Source organism: Rhipicephalus microplus, chromosome 9 (assembly GCF_043290135.1).
Source record: "Rhipicephalus microplus isolate Deutch F79 chromosome 9, USDA_Rmic, whole genome shotgun sequence".
NCBI classification, from domain to species: Eukaryota; Metazoa; Arthropoda; class Arachnida; order Ixodida; family Ixodidae; genus Rhipicephalus; species Rhipicephalus microplus.
Window position 1 is genome coordinate 117,336,488 of NC_134708.1, and position 15,807 is coordinate 117,352,294.

The following is a 15,807-nucleotide window of genomic DNA, read 5'->3' on the forward strand; positions in this document are numbered from 1 at the left end:
CATGGCCCGAAAAACCATTGCTGAAAAGTTGTCGCACAAACCAGGTGTGCGAATAGGCGTCAAGAGCAGCACTTTGTTTCCAGGTCGAAAGAATACAGCGGAATGAGATTCTTGGTAACCTAGCTTTCTCTCTTGCTGCCGGGGTTCAGTATTTATACAAGCACGTTGGCGACACTGCGCGAGCCGTAAAACGTATTCCTCTGAAGAAGATGGAGATGAATTCGCGTGGCAGGTAAAAAAAGAGACGTCCAGGAAGGAAGTAGAGAAGCGTTCATAAACTAGTTAAACGGGGAGTAGCCAGTTGTCCGCTTAATGGTCGTATTGTAGGCGAAAGTGACAAATGGTAGAACTACGTCTCAGTTTTTGTGGTCTGTTCGAATATAGGTGGCGATCGATACAGAAAGAGTGTGGTGGAATCACTCAGTGCGGTGGAATCAAACGTTTGTTGACTAGTTGCGAAAGAAGGCTCTTCCATGGTCACTGAGCAATACACGTAGAGCACCATGGCACAGTATATTGGCTCGGAGGATGAAATCGGCAATTTCAGAAGCTGAGCCAGTAGTAACGAATGCCGGCGCAGCGTGGTGCATCAAATGGTCAACGGCTTTTACTATTCACTGCTTTCCGGCAGCACTGACAGGAGGGGGGCCATGAAGATCGACGCCTACAACTTTGAATGGTGTGGCGGGGAACTGTAGGAGCTGTAGTGTACCGACAGGAGCAAATGTCCGTAGTTTTTTTCATTGAAAGGTTGTACAGGACCCAACATACCGAGCAACGCTAGTGGTAATGCCTGGCCAATAAAACCGACTTCCAAGGCGATCGTAGGTTTTATGGTAACCAAAGTGACCAGCAGTGGGATCCTCATAAAGCGCTCTGAAGACTTCGAACCGAAGCGATCGGGGTAGAACGGAAACGCAGCGCTGACCATCAGGATGGTAAATTTTGCGGTACAGCACCAAGTTTTCCAGCTTAGGTTGCGAGAGTTGGTGACGGAGCCTCGCTTTAGGTGGACGGGAACTGGCAGTGAGATAGCCTATAATACGCCGACAGTATGGGTCAGCCAGCTGTCGAGAAAGAATAACATGGTGGTCATCCAAAGGCAGTTCGTGTATAGAGGTGGGAGAAGGAACCACCACAAACGTGGACTCCGAGGGTGTGTTGTGCAAAAAGATTGCTGAAACGCCCAGTGGAGCCGCTGGTAGAGGCAGCGAGAAAGAGCATCAGCGTCATTAAGCTTTCTGCCACACTTGTATACGATGTCAAAATCATGCTCTTGAAGGCGTAGAATCTAGCGGCCGAGGCATTCCGACAAGTTCTTGAGCGTCGAAAGCCAACATAAAGCCTGGTGGTCGGTCACAATTGTGAAATGGTGACAGTACAGATAGAGACGAAATTTCTGCACTAAGCAAACGATGGCGAGGCACTCCTGGTCGGCGATCGTGTAGTTCCTCTCGGCTGCGGAGAGGACGCGGCTGGCGTACGACTCGTCCTCGCGAAGACCTGTCTCCTTGCAGGAGCACGGCTCCTAAACCACGGCCACTAGCGTCTGTGTGCAGAAAGATCGGTGCATAATCCTAAAAATGCGACAGTATAAGGTTGGTCGTAAGGGCCCTCTTCAACATGTGGAAAGCCGGTTCACAATCCTTAGACCGCTTAAAGGGCATGCCGGAAGCAGTTGATTGATCGATATGCGGGGTTTAATGCCCCGGAACCACCATATGAATATAAGAGACGCCGTAGGGGAGGGCACCCTAACTTTCGATCACCTGGGGTTATTTAACGTGCACCCAAATCCGAGCACACGGGTTCACAACGTTTCTGCCTCCATCGGAAATGCAGCCGCCGCCGCCGGTTTTTGATACCACGACCTTGGGGTCAGCAGCCGAGTACCTTAGCCATTAGGCCACCATGGCAGGACATACCAAAAGCAAATAGCTCATGGAGTGGTGCGGCGATACAGGCCACGTTTCGTATGAATTGCCGAAAGAGGCGAGACCAAGGAAACTTCGCAAATCTTTCGGTTCGTCAGGGCGAGGAAAGTGAAGCACCGCAGCAGTTTTATCAAGGTCTGGGCGAGTTCTGTCCTTGCTCTCGACATGACCGAAGACCTTGATAGATGTGCTGCCGAAATGGCACTTCTTGATAGTAATTTGAAGACCAGTGCCCACAAAACAAGTCAGGACCTCGTACAAGCGTTGCAGATGCTGAAGAAACGATGATGAAAAGGCAACAATGTCATCGAGGTAACACAGGCAAGTCTTCCAATTCAGGCCACGCAACACGGTATCAATCATGTGCTTAAAAGTCGCAGCTTATTGCACAGACCGAACAGCATAACATTAAATCCCCATAGGCCGCGCGGGGTTGCACACGCAGTTTTTCTTTATCATCTTCCTGAAGGGGTATTTGCCAATATCCGGAAAGCAAGTCAAGGCTCGAAAAGAATTCTGCCCCTTGTGAGAAATCGAGGGCGTCGTCAATGTGTCGCATGCGGTATACGTCTTTTTTTTAGTGATCTTATTGAGTACCCCGTAATCGATGCATAATCGTACTGAACCACCTTTTTTACGCACCAGAAGGATGGGAGACGACCAAGGGCTGGTTGAGGGTTGGATTATGGCCCGTTGCAGCATGTCGTCTAAGTTTTCCTGAATGATTTCTCGTTCGGCTTGAGAGACCCAGTACGGAAGGCGGTGCACAATGGATGTTCTGTTGGTCTGAATAGGACGTTCTGTAGTGGTAGTCTGGCCCAGGGTGTATGAATAAACGTCAAAAAAGTTTGCATGCTTTTCAACAAATCAAGCTTCTGCTGCTTCTGTGCGCTTGTAAATTCTCCGGTGATAGCTGCTATAAAGGCCGAGGTTGCAGCATGATCAGCAGAATGGCCTTTAGAAAAGACCGGGTTTAGAGGCACGATGCACAAAGGCTCCAGAATAGCAACGCATGCGACAGTATTGCCCCACGGCAGTAAAACTTTATCTGGTGTAGTGTTCGCAGCAGTAAGGACCGCTCATTCAACTAGTGTAGTTTTCTTATTTTTCCTAAATTTGGGCATATATGGGTAAAAATAATATCAAGTAAACGCTTTGCAGCGTTTGAGTGCACTGGCATGGCCGACAATCTTCTTTCTGGGGGAGCTACGTTGGCACTGGCTTGATAGCATCGCATGAGCGCGTCTTTTGTGTTTTTAGGGGCGAAGCTTCTTAGGCCGTGGGTAGTGTGTCCGCGATGTAAGTAGTAGTAGTAGTAGTAGTAGGCAGCCACATCTCGTCAAGTTCTTGGAATGCCTGCTGGATGGAGGCTATCCTATATGATGAATATATTGTTACGTGGAAAATAACAGTAGTCAGTCTACAGCCTCAACGCAGCGCACCGACAACGTCCACTTCTTCACCCTCCGTCTGAGGCACGTTTCTTGGGTATGTCCCACTATGCCTTGTTTCAGTCATCCGAAATCACGTAACACAACCCCCGGCGGCTAAAGCGCTGACCCGGCGAGTTTATGGGGCCACAGCAGGAACAGTGTGGTAACGCTTGCGCCTTGATACGTGGAGGATGTTCCTTGACAGCGGAGCAGAAGAGGTTGATGGATTATCAGCGACAATTTCATATGTAGTGTCGGTCACTATTCTAAGCACGCCGTATGGGCCCGTGAAACGAGAGAGAAGTTTTTCTGAAAGGCCTGCATGTCGCGTAGGAGACCAAAGAAGAACAAGGGAACCTGTTGGAAAGTGTTCCTCGCGATGCCGCACGTCGTAACGATGCTTCTGCGAATCGTGGGACGCCATTAATCGGCTGCGGGCAAGCTGACGAGCATGGTAAGCTCGGGTATTAGCGTCACGTGCATATTCAGAAGTAGACTTGGTAGCGGCTGGTAGGAAGTTATCGAACGGCAATGTTGGTTCGCGTCCAAACAGAAGGTAAAATGGCTAGTACCCAGGAGGGTTATGCCGGGAGGAATTGTATGCGAACGTCACGTAGGGTAGTGCAAGGTCCCAATAAGGATGGTCGGTCGATACGTATTTTGATAGCATGTCTGTCAGGGTGCGGTTTAAACGTTCTGTAAGCCCGTTTGTCTGGGGATGGTACGATATCGTGAGCCTATGTTGGGTAGAGCAGGAACGCAGGATATCGTCAACCACTTTCGAAAGGAACGTACAGCCTCGGTCTGTCTGCAGTTGACGAGGGGCTCCATGCACTAAAATGAGATCGCGTAGTAGAAAAACAGCGACGTCTGTAGCGCAGCTTGTTGGCATGGTTCGCATAACTGCCATTCCACATTAACTCTGTATGCGCTAAACTGGGATCTGGATGCAGTACATTATTAACCGCTAGAAATTACTTTAAAAGTAGTATTCTCCGCATGCTCTATTTCACATATTTTCATTGTCACCTCATATATTGCATAGATTCATGGGGATGGACTTTTAAAACATATCTAGAACCCTTACGTATACTACAAAAGTGGGCACTTCGAATAATAAACAATGCTAGATATGATCAACACTGCGCGCCATTGTTTCATAATATGGAAATCATACCATTCGATAATTTACGACAGCAAAAAATTGCACTTACCGTCTATAATGTCATTTCTTATAACCTGCCCTTTCATATATCACTATTTTCATCCTCTTGCCGCCTTACCAGACGTGCCACATTACATAATTTTAATCTTCCGCCTACTAACAATGTTTATGGCAAACGATTGCTACAATTTGCTGGAGTAAAGGTCTGGAATGATATACCATACCAAATAAAAGAAAGCAAAAGTTTTGCCTGTGCTCTTAAAAAATACTTCCTGCAGAAAAATGAACAGGTACACAAACACAAACCTCGTTGTAATCTCCACTTCGTTATGTATAGATTATATGTCTAACAAAATCATACTTGACATGGTATACGTACCTTTATGTATTTGATGTATTGTATACATGCAATCCGTTGTTTGCATGGAACAATGCTGCAAGATACTGCAAATGACTTATCACAAATATGTTTCCTTCTTATATTTTGTTTCGATTTTTTTCTTGTATGATTGAAGTGTACTTATTGTTAAGGCGTTTATTAGCCGGCAACGAGCGAGAATATGCAATGGCGACAGTCACAGCAAAAGCACGGGCTCTCAGCGCGAGCGGCGTCCTTGTTGGGTAGCCCCACTAAAAGGTACTCAAGAGTTCGACCCATTTCATAGTTCGGAGGCTTCGCTACAATTACCCCGGGGTCGAAGAGGGAGCCGCCTGGCGACCTAACAGCTTGTTATTATTAGCGGGTCATAATAAGCCTTCAGGCGCTCCACGTTGACGATGTCTCGCCCACGGCGGCGCATGTCCGAAGATTGTTCAACGGGTTCGATCAGATAGTTGACGGGTGAGGTGCGCTCGATGACACGGTAGGGCCTTCGTATTTGGGACGTAGTTTGGAAGAGAGGCCAGCGGCAGAGGTCGGGATCGAGAGCCATACAAGCGCACCAGGAAGGAACATGGGCTCAGAAGTGGTAGAGCCATCACGGATACTCTTCTGCCGCTCTTGATCTTGCGTCGTAAAAGTCTTGGCAAGCTCGCGACACTCTTCAGCAAGCCTGGCTGTCTCGGAAATAGGTGTACACTCAGATGGATCCGGCGTGTACGGGAGTATCGTGTCCATGGTGTGCGACGGGTGCCTTCCGTACAGCAAGTAGAAAGGTGAAAAACCAGTCGTGCTCTGAGGGGCGGTGTTGTAGGCGTAGGTGACGAAGGGCAGTATATTATCCCAATTAGTGTGGTTGGCAGCGACGTACATAGAAAGCATGTCGCCGAGGGTGCGGTTAAAGCGTTCGGTGAGGCCATTTGCCTGTGGGTGGTGAGCAGTAGTTTTGCGGTGGACAGAATGGCACTCCGTCAGAATGGCTTCGACGACTTCCGACAAGAAGACACGGCCTCGATCGCTGAGAAGCTCTTGGGGTGGTCCGTGGCGCAGTATAAATCGATGCAGCAGGAAGGACGCAACATCGCGCGCAGCAGCCGCAGGGAGAGCGGCGGTTTCGGCGTATCGCGTTAAATGGTCAACGGCAACGATGACCCAGCGGTTACCAGCCGACGTCAGAGGAAGTGGTCCATACAAATCGATACCTACGCGCCCAAAGGGACGGTCAGGGCAAGGTAACGGTTGTAGACTGGCGTGCTTAATGGCTCCTGCAGTATACCCGCCACCGTGGCAGCGGCAGATTATAGACTGCGATGTGTCTTTCCTAGAAGTTACAAAACATGCCCCCATCGCCCATATCCGAAACTACTTCCTGGAACTTCAACACAAATACACACGTCCTGAGTTCTTTACAGATGCCTCCAAGTCTAACTCCTCTGTGTCCTGTGCTGCTGTCGGCCCATCCTTTTCGGATGCTGGCCCTCTACATCCAGGCACAAGTATCTTCACAGCGGAAGCTTACGCGATACTTGTGGTGGCTAAACACATCAAGAAATCACAAATACAAAAAGCAGTAATTTATACGGATGCCCTCAGTGTGGTTACGGCTCTGCACAATCTTAAAAAACAAAAAAACCCTGTCCTCATCTCACTCTACTCTATTTTATGCACGCTCTACACACTTGAACAACATGTTGTAGTGTGCTGGGTGCCAGGGCACCGTGAGATCCAAGGCAACGTGATGGCGGATCAGCTTGCTGCATCCGTCCACGAAATCAGTTCCACCACACCCATATCGATCTCGCCTCTTGATATTAAGCCGTCTCTCAAACGAAAGCTCAGGTACTACTGGCAGAGCAAGTGGGATAGACACACACAAAACAAGCTACACGTTATCAAGCCACACCTTGGCCATTGGCCACCAGTATCAAAATCACGTCTAACAGACGTAACACTAACGAGGCTCAGGATAGGACACACATACACGACACATAAACATCTTCTGTCCGGTGGCGATCCGCCATTGTGTGACAGATGTGTTGAAGCACTAACAGTTCTCCACATTTTAATTCAGTGCAAAAAATTGGACACTCTAAGAAAACAACACTTTCCAATACCCTACCGACAACATATACCTTTACACCTTGCAATGTTTGTTGGTAGGGAACCGCTTTTTAGTCATATATCATTGTTAACGTTTTTAAAAGAAATTCATAGTTTTGATATCATATACCCGGCCATTCCGTAGCACGACCTCTGCAGAGAGGTTTTTCCTGCGGTGGCTATACAAGAAAGCACTTGCCTCACAGCTCTTGGACACAAGGATGCTGATGAGGCACTTGTGCTAGTGCCAAATATTTTTACACGTATCTATTATCAAAACCTTTGTCACCATTTTTACTATGCATATCACGTCACTGTCATGTCTTTAATACTTATGTTTTTACCCGCATTATCGCCAGGAATTTTAAGGCCCCTATACAGCCACGCAACATATCATTGTCCACATCTCTATACTCATTGAAATGGCACTTTTTGGCCATCAATTGGCCCTTGCGCCATAAAGCGCCACACATCATCATCATCAAAAAGGCAACCCTAATGAACGCATTCATTCGGTTATTCACCGGAGTGTTACATCGAGTCTCGTCCACGCCGAGATGGCCATTCTCCAGTTTGTGTCCAGTCGCTCAATCCCACTTCTAACCAAAGTCAGCAGTTTTTCAAACGTCGCCGGAAGCATCCTCATGTAGCTGCGCAGAAATTTGCGCTTGAGTATAAAACATTTTTCTGAAAATAGTCATTTTGCAGTACTGCAGTGATTATTATATTGAAAGAAAAACAAGAAATCAGAATTTGTTACGTTCTACCAGCATCGTAAGTGCACCTGAGCCTCGGGCGTTGGTCGGCTACCACGAGCTTCGCGAAGCGTTGCAACAGTAAACTAAATGACTATGTCCGAAGAAGCTTTGATAAATGAGTAATAACACCATAAATTAAGAATACTGTTCTGCACGACCGTACTACTACAAAGTGGTTCTAAGAGAGAAAGGAGGAGAAAAGTGAGCCCCGTAACTGTCTGCTTCAGCGAGCGACACCTCAACAGTAGCTCACAAGGGATAGGGGGTGGCGAGTTATTAAAAGGGTAGGAATAATAGTGTAGAGAGAGAAAGAAAGAGGCGTGAGGTGGTAAGCCAGAGAGCGACGACTTATCGAGGGGTTAGGAGAGGTAGGAAACATGGAAACACGGTCAGGAGTCCGAGGACAGGACACCACTTGCGAGAGCTCTTGTAGGCGTCAGGAGGTGGCGTAGAGCAAATCAAGTCGGTCATAGCTACACTGTCGTCGGAGGTCGGCGTCAGGAGATGACGTAGGGCGATCCCAGTCGGCCAGAGCTACGCTGACGTCGGAGATCACGAGCGCTCAACCGGTCGGCACGGAATCCAACGAGCTCTGCGCGAACATAACATACGGTGTATACTTACTCGAAGTAGTATTCTGGGTCGGACCGGCGCAGCAAGGGAATCAGCATAGACGAGTGGCCGAACTTGCGATGTCAGTACATATTTCGAACCCACGTGCTTCTCAATCGCGGCGTTTTACGGCTTCGATGTTGTCTTCGCTTGCGAAGCAAAACCAGCAGCATTAAACCGCCAAGCATCATGACGGCAGATGCGTTGTTGCTGTGGCTCACCATATTTAGGGTTGCCAGTGTTACCAGTTGAAGCGATAAGTAACGTTGCATTTATTGCTTCAAAAGAATATTAATATTGATTTCGTATTGTACTAATAACTATTCATTTCTTGCTTTCAGTAACACTATACAAATCACAGCTGATTTTGCTTACTCACTGAGAAATGTTGATTTAATTTGTCTTCGTTTAAGCGAACAGGAGAGCGGTTGGTTAACACTGTACAAAAACTCCCAAGCATTTCCCCGAGGGTGAACATGGTTAAGTGCGAATGCACGGGTTGATGCTATGAGGGGTATTTATTAATTCGCACTATTATAATTATTATTCCCACTATGGTGCCTTTATGGTGTAATGGTTCCTGAAAATAGCAATTGGATCACACGGGGGAGTTTACGTTAACTCACTGGCGAATGCAAACGGATTTTAACTTTACTCCCCCTTATAGCATCACCCCGTGCATTCGCACTTAACCATGTTCACCCTCGGGGAAACGCTTTGGAGTTTTATTACTGATGATGATGATTAAAGTGTAATTAATGAATTTAAGTGTTGTTTGTCATGAAGCATTTGTACACAGATACATTATATACGAAGTATTATTTGTTTACACTTCACGATTTTCGTACGATGCATTCAATGCACACATCGCGAGCGCGTCACACACACACACACAAACTACACTACAGATTTGCACCTATTCCTGTTATCGTTGTAGCTCACAGTTAGCACCAGCGCTTTGTGATCCGAGAAATGTACGGTGAGCGGATCCGCCAAGATGGAGCGGACCGTACAGTTCTTACTGAACGCCAAGTCTATGAAGCCACCGTTGATCGTGGTCGGAAACTCGAGAGACAGACACGTCATCGGGTAATCCTCTCCCGCTCGGCACGTTCACTGGCTCGAACGGCTTCGGGAACGTCCACTCGCCTTTGAGCGGCGTCTTGCGAGCGGCGTCTTGACGCCGGCCTTCATCGCCCTTCTCCACCTGACGCTTGGTTGTCGTTCCGCTTCTTGGGCCGCGTTCGCGGCTCGATGCTGACGCCTCATCTCGGCCTCGCGAGCGCGCAGTTCACCATCCGCTGCACGCTTCGCCCGCTTGTCCTCGGCCTCGCGAGCGCGCAGTTCGGCATCCGCTGCACGCTTCGCCCGCATGCACTCGGCCTCACGAGCACGCAGTTCGGCATCCCCTGCACGCTTCGCCCGCTTACGTTCGGTCTCACGAGCCCTTCGCAGCGCCGCCTTGTCTTCCAACGTCGGCGAAACCACCGCGGTACCGTCCTTTCCAACGACGGGTGCAGTGCTGGCATTCGGTTGTACCGCATTCGTTGTTGATGGTAGCGTTGCCTCCGGGACATCCATCGCACGACCCGCTCTCGACGGGAGACTGAGAGAGAAGGCGGGCGCGCGAGAGAGAGGGGTGCGCGCGCTGCTGCAGCGAGCGAGGAGAGCGGAGGAGCGAGCGAAGGGGGAGGGGGATGCGCGCAGCGGCGTTAAAGATATAAGGCGCGTTACTGTCACTGATATCAGCGTCGCGTCCGTGGCTTATTCGGTAGAGCGTCGCGCTGCGGCCCGCCAAGTCCTCTTTCTTTTAAAGATAGAGAGAAGACTGCGGACGCCGCCGACGGCGGTGGATGGTTTCGGGTCGCTTATAAAGTGTATTCACACTTAAAACGTGTTGCAGTCGATGTTGCCTCCGCCATCGTCTGTTTGTACACAGCTCTATCGCGCATTTACGTTTTTTTTTTGAAGTCACATAACGCGACGGCTCGTTTGACGACTGTGAGAACGAGTCCTTACCGGGCACACCACCTCGTCTTCTAAGCTGGCGAGATTTTCAGAGACACCCCGTCAACTCACCTGTGTGTACCAAGAGCTGGCCTGGTCCGTATGAAACTTTATATTGTGACTTTTTTTGAACTGTCATATATTATACCCAGCTTTTAAATAATTGCAGTTGTGTACGCTGCATCGCGCTTAGAAATTCAGAAGCGCGACCATCATCCTTTCGTAATCATTTCTTTTTATTTCTTTTTGATTTTCATGTAGTTATTTTATTAACATTCCGCATTGTGCTACTTGTATACCTGCTCCACCAATATCATTGCAGAATATAGTTTGTTTTGTAGTTGTTCTTTTCATTTGCGCATTGCTGTTTTTCCTCTGTTATTTTTCTAGTCTGCTTGCCACTGTCTTTGTTTTAATTAAATACTTGTTTGTGTTTAGGCAAATGTCCGTGTCTGCTTTATGAGTGTGTCAGTCAGACTGATACATCACCACACGTGCGACCCCACACGGGTCGACCGACCTGCTAATAAATTTGAGATGTACCACTTCGAGGCCTTTCAGGCATCGCAGGCCAAAGCGTAAAGTGGAAGCCTGCGAGTCTGCTGTACGTCGACGTTGAATCGGCGGGATCTCACTCAAAGTTGGTGACAACGTGAATATGCTTTATTGACATGCAATGCACTGCAACTGGCTACTACAACTACGACGACACGGGTCATACTACCCACGGCGTAAGGGGCTTCGCCACAGAATTATCGTGTCCCTTTTGAAGCGGATCTACATACATATCATTCACACGGTATTTCAGCGTCCTTTCTTTCACAATTTTGAACCTCACAGGCCCAAAAACACTCAAAGGAACGCGCAAAACACGAGCAGCTGAGCCACGAAGAGATGTACGTTACCAAAGACGCGGCAAGGAACACTGGGTCTTCGGACGCGTGAAGAACGTGCAATGTTCCCGCGTACTGAAACCATTTTGTGCTTGATAAGACCACCCCACATGGTAACGTGGTGCTCAGGGAAAGGGTTCAAAATTAAGCCCTCCTCCATTCACAATTGGTGTGGGTTACGCGCCGTGACTAGACTCACCTAGTGAGGCAAACTATGAAGCCTGGAGAAATAATCTTTTCCTGTTCTACCCACTTTTAAATGTTTATTTGCGCCACACTCGGCGAACGATTGAACTCACATAAATTACCTAGACTTTTCGTATTATGGACCAAGCTACCACCAAGAAGCGCCTGTGTGATTCATAATTCATTGAAAATATTTTGTTAGAAGCGCTGGGTGATTGAGTTAGTGAGCACAACTAGGAACAAGACAAAATATGCATAAACTATATTGCAATACTCGTTCATAATTTGCGTCATAATTTGCGTGTTTCTATGGAACTGGGCAACAAAACAATTACCTGCATTCACTGCTGTCTTGTAGGTTCCCCAAAGAAGATAAAGGAATTTTCTCTTCATAAAACCCTCGAAAGGCACTTGCTGCTTCATTATATCAAAGTTCAGAGTACCAGCTTGTATAAATTTGTCACTTCATCGGTGATGCGTAGCCATGTACAGCCATAAACTGCCGCATTACCAAAATAATATTTCATCAAGTTTTCGTCATAGCCCAAAGAAACTTCGCATCTGAATTAAATGTATTACATTGTAAATAGCCACTTAGTTGTATGGGTGTGCTATAAAAAGAACAAAATGATATTCCCACACAAACTCCCATTATTTTGCTCATCTTAAGTGGACCGTAAACTACTGCATATTACGGTCCAATATATTTTCATAGACCCCTTGACTACCACTTCATCTCAAGACACAGTAAATTTCGCTTTGTTATGTTGAATAGTTATGCAGTACTCGCAGTACAACGAAGGCTGGTTCAGCGAAAATGCTTTTTATTGCTCACACTATTTCCATTGCTATAACGATTCCGACCAGGCATTAACACTAGGTTTCATTGAAAAACTGGGAGGATAGACTTTCTGAATCAACCCAATTAAATTTTCTTCGAGAAGCGCCGCGAGCACATTGCATCCGAAAACAACACGTAAATTGCAGAGTGGTTGCCGTCAGATTAGGACCGCCACCTTAAGCATGGAAAATGCTGACAATTAGGGAGAAATAGCACGAGACAGGGGAGATTACTATTGGTACGTTGTATGAATATTGTTATTTGAGGATGAGACGATGATAGCTGCTGCGCATTTTTTTCACGTGGTGTATTTCGTAGCACCAATGAGATGCCACAGATAAAACAATAATTAAATATAAACTGTACAGTCATTTTTTTGTGCCGCAACTACTCGCAAGAGCATACAGACTGTAGCGGATTACGAACAGTATCTTTTTTATGGTCTCTGGGCCAGAATTGTCAAAGAAGACTTACTGAACGAAGCAACAGGAATGCACGTGGCCATTGCGATAGGCGGTTATATTACAAAAGCAAGTCGTCAGAATGGCGAGCACCTATTCAATAAATCTAGCTTTCGCTTCAGAAAATGCCAGTGACTACAGTCATCCAAAAGGTGTCGTAAAGGCAGCAGAACATATCGATAGAGGTTTACTTATCGCCTGTACCAGGTTTGACCATTGCTTTTGTCAATATTTCTTGTGGCTCTGAAGCCTAATTTGTCACTAATAAGTATATTAAGAAGCTATCACAAAACATTAGTCCCGTATCTGCAAGTTCGACAGCAAATACTATCGAAAGATGATAGTCTTTCGTCAGGAGAAAGTGAATAAAATAAAACATTTGTTTGATGTTTTACTCGAGAAAATTGGTGAATTAGCTTTTGAAAGCGTCGCATGTAAAGCGGCTAAAACTTCGCAAATATGCACAATGTATATTGAGGCGATTCTGTAACTATGCAAGACTGTTAACTTTTGCATGTCCGAGGAGGACAAAGTCGGCCACTTGTTAAAGGGTATCGCAGAGGACGTTTATCGCTTTTTTATTAGCAAAAACAGCATTGGTACAGTAGCCGATGTCATACGGCACTGTCTCACTTTTGAGAAGCTGAAGATGTGGCGTATTGCTCCTAAATTTGATTCATTACCTAATGTGACCACGTCAGCGAGTGTCGACAATTACGCGCCTCGTGATCTCGCGTCTACAATACGTGATATCGTGCGCGAAGAACTCAGTCGACACACTCGCGTGATGCCTTGCGAAGCTACACCCTTGCAGGTTCCAGTCCAGCATCAGCATCCTGTTTACATTGCTGCAGCAGGCATTGAGAAGTATGAATACATTCCAGACACACCACCGAGGCCGCAGCGCAGCCACCACCAGGACACTAGGCGCCAGCGCCGCTTCATTTACCCTCGACAGCTGGCCTATGCCTATCAGAACCCGAACGAATACGCACCTGTGTTACCATGCCCGCACGATGCTTTCCAAAATTCATGTCGTCAACCTCCTCTGTGCTACAGCTCTGGTGCTTCAGGCCACATTGCTTGGTTCTGCCGTCGGCAGGGAGAGATGACATCGATATACGAGCCATCGTCAAGACTTCCTCGCGGTGGCCACAATTATGACGATCCTTGGTGGTCCACGTATCCCAATAGCCCCCTACGACAAGGGAGCCGGCGCGGAACCTCCCCCGCTTCTGACCGCAGCTTGACACCTCCTACTGGCCGAACGCGTCGCTCTCCTTCACCTCTACGGCAGCGGTCGCCTCCACCACCGCCGGGAAATTAGCCGGCGTGCCCGATGGATGTGCGGTAGCACAACAAGATTCACCTCATATACGTCCACCAGTTGTGATTGACAAAAACCGGATATGTGTGCCAAGAGACGGATTGTGTACAACGGCTTTAGTGGATACTGGTGCCACAGATTCTGTTTTGAGCAACTCATTTAAAGATAGCTTAGGCCGCAAAGTTATGTTTTCCTATCAGGATTCTGGTAGATTTTGTGGCGTGGGTGGGGACATACTTTGACCCGTAGGAGTAGGTACCGTCAACGTGTTGTGGCTGGAAGGGTGTTCTAAGCTGAGTTCCTGATTGTTAAACAGTGTACACATGATGTTATTCTCGGCAATGACTTCCTTCAAGAGTGTGGCGCTTTAGTCGACTGCGGTATGGGTGAAGTTTCTCTTGGCGGTGGTGATTCTCTTCCTGCCTTAGCTGAGCAGCCGCTGTCTCCGGAAGACTTACTGTTGTTTCCAAAGAGCTGACATTACCACTATGGCCAATGAGTTTATAGCCGTATCTACTTTAATAGCTGAAATATCAGTCTTTGATACCATCATTCAACCTCTCACGGTTCAGTGTGCGAAGAAAGATGTAATAGTGCCTCATTCAATTATTTCAATTACTAATGGCTGCACATTCTTGTGGGCACTAAATTCTTTCTCTGCGCCGATTATGGAGGAAAATGGAGGAACGCGTGGGCACCTCTAAACGGAGAGCCTTCCAGGAGTCCCCCATTTTGAACATGGTTAGCAAGACGCTACGGTCACATGAACAACAAAAATTAGTCGTATTATTACAACGACATAGGTCAGCTTGGGCGAAAAGGGCAAGATACCGTCTTTACCATGCTCTCGACTGCAGCATACCATTGACACAGGCTTTGCCCATTGAGTTCGGCAAATACGTTAAAAGGTGTCGTCATCCGAGCGGAAAGTTATAGCTGAACAAGTTCAGGACATCTTGCAGAAAAGCCTTGTTGAAGAGATGCAGCCCGTGGGCAGCACCTGTGATTTTTGTTCGCATAAAGACGGTTCCTTGCTGGTATTCGTTGATTATGGGCAATTGAATGCCTTGACTAAAAAGAGTTTATATCCGCTGCCTCGTATCGGCGACGTAATTGACTGTCTAAATTATGCTTCATATTTTTCTTCACTCGATCTACAATCAGGGTATTGGCAGATCTCCTTGGACCTTGCTGACAAGGAGATAACGGCATATGTATCCCCCGATGGTCTATATCAGTTCAATGTGATGCCATTTGGGCTATGTAGTTTCCCCAGAACGTTTGAAAAATTTATGAACTCGATTCGGCGCGGACTTAAATGGGAGATCTTTTTGGGCTATCTGAACGACGTTGTCATTTTTGGTCACTCATTTGAAGAAAATAACGTTCATTTAAGCCTCGTTCACGACTGTGTGGAGAAGGCTGGCTTGGTCTTGAACTCGAAGAAGTGTTTGATTAGTGAACAGCAGGCCTTCATTCTTGGCTATTTGGTAGACAAAGTTGGGGTCGGGCCTGACCTGCGGCAAATTGAAGCGGTCAGTGCCTTTAAGCCACCCACGTCTGTAAACGAACTTCGCAGCTTTCTCGGGTTACGTTCTTATTTCCAACGCTTTGTGCCTAAATTCGCGGACATAGTGTACCTATTGACCAGCCTTTTGCAAAAAGACAGTGCATACGAGTGGACATCTGAATGTGACGCAGCGTTCTGTCA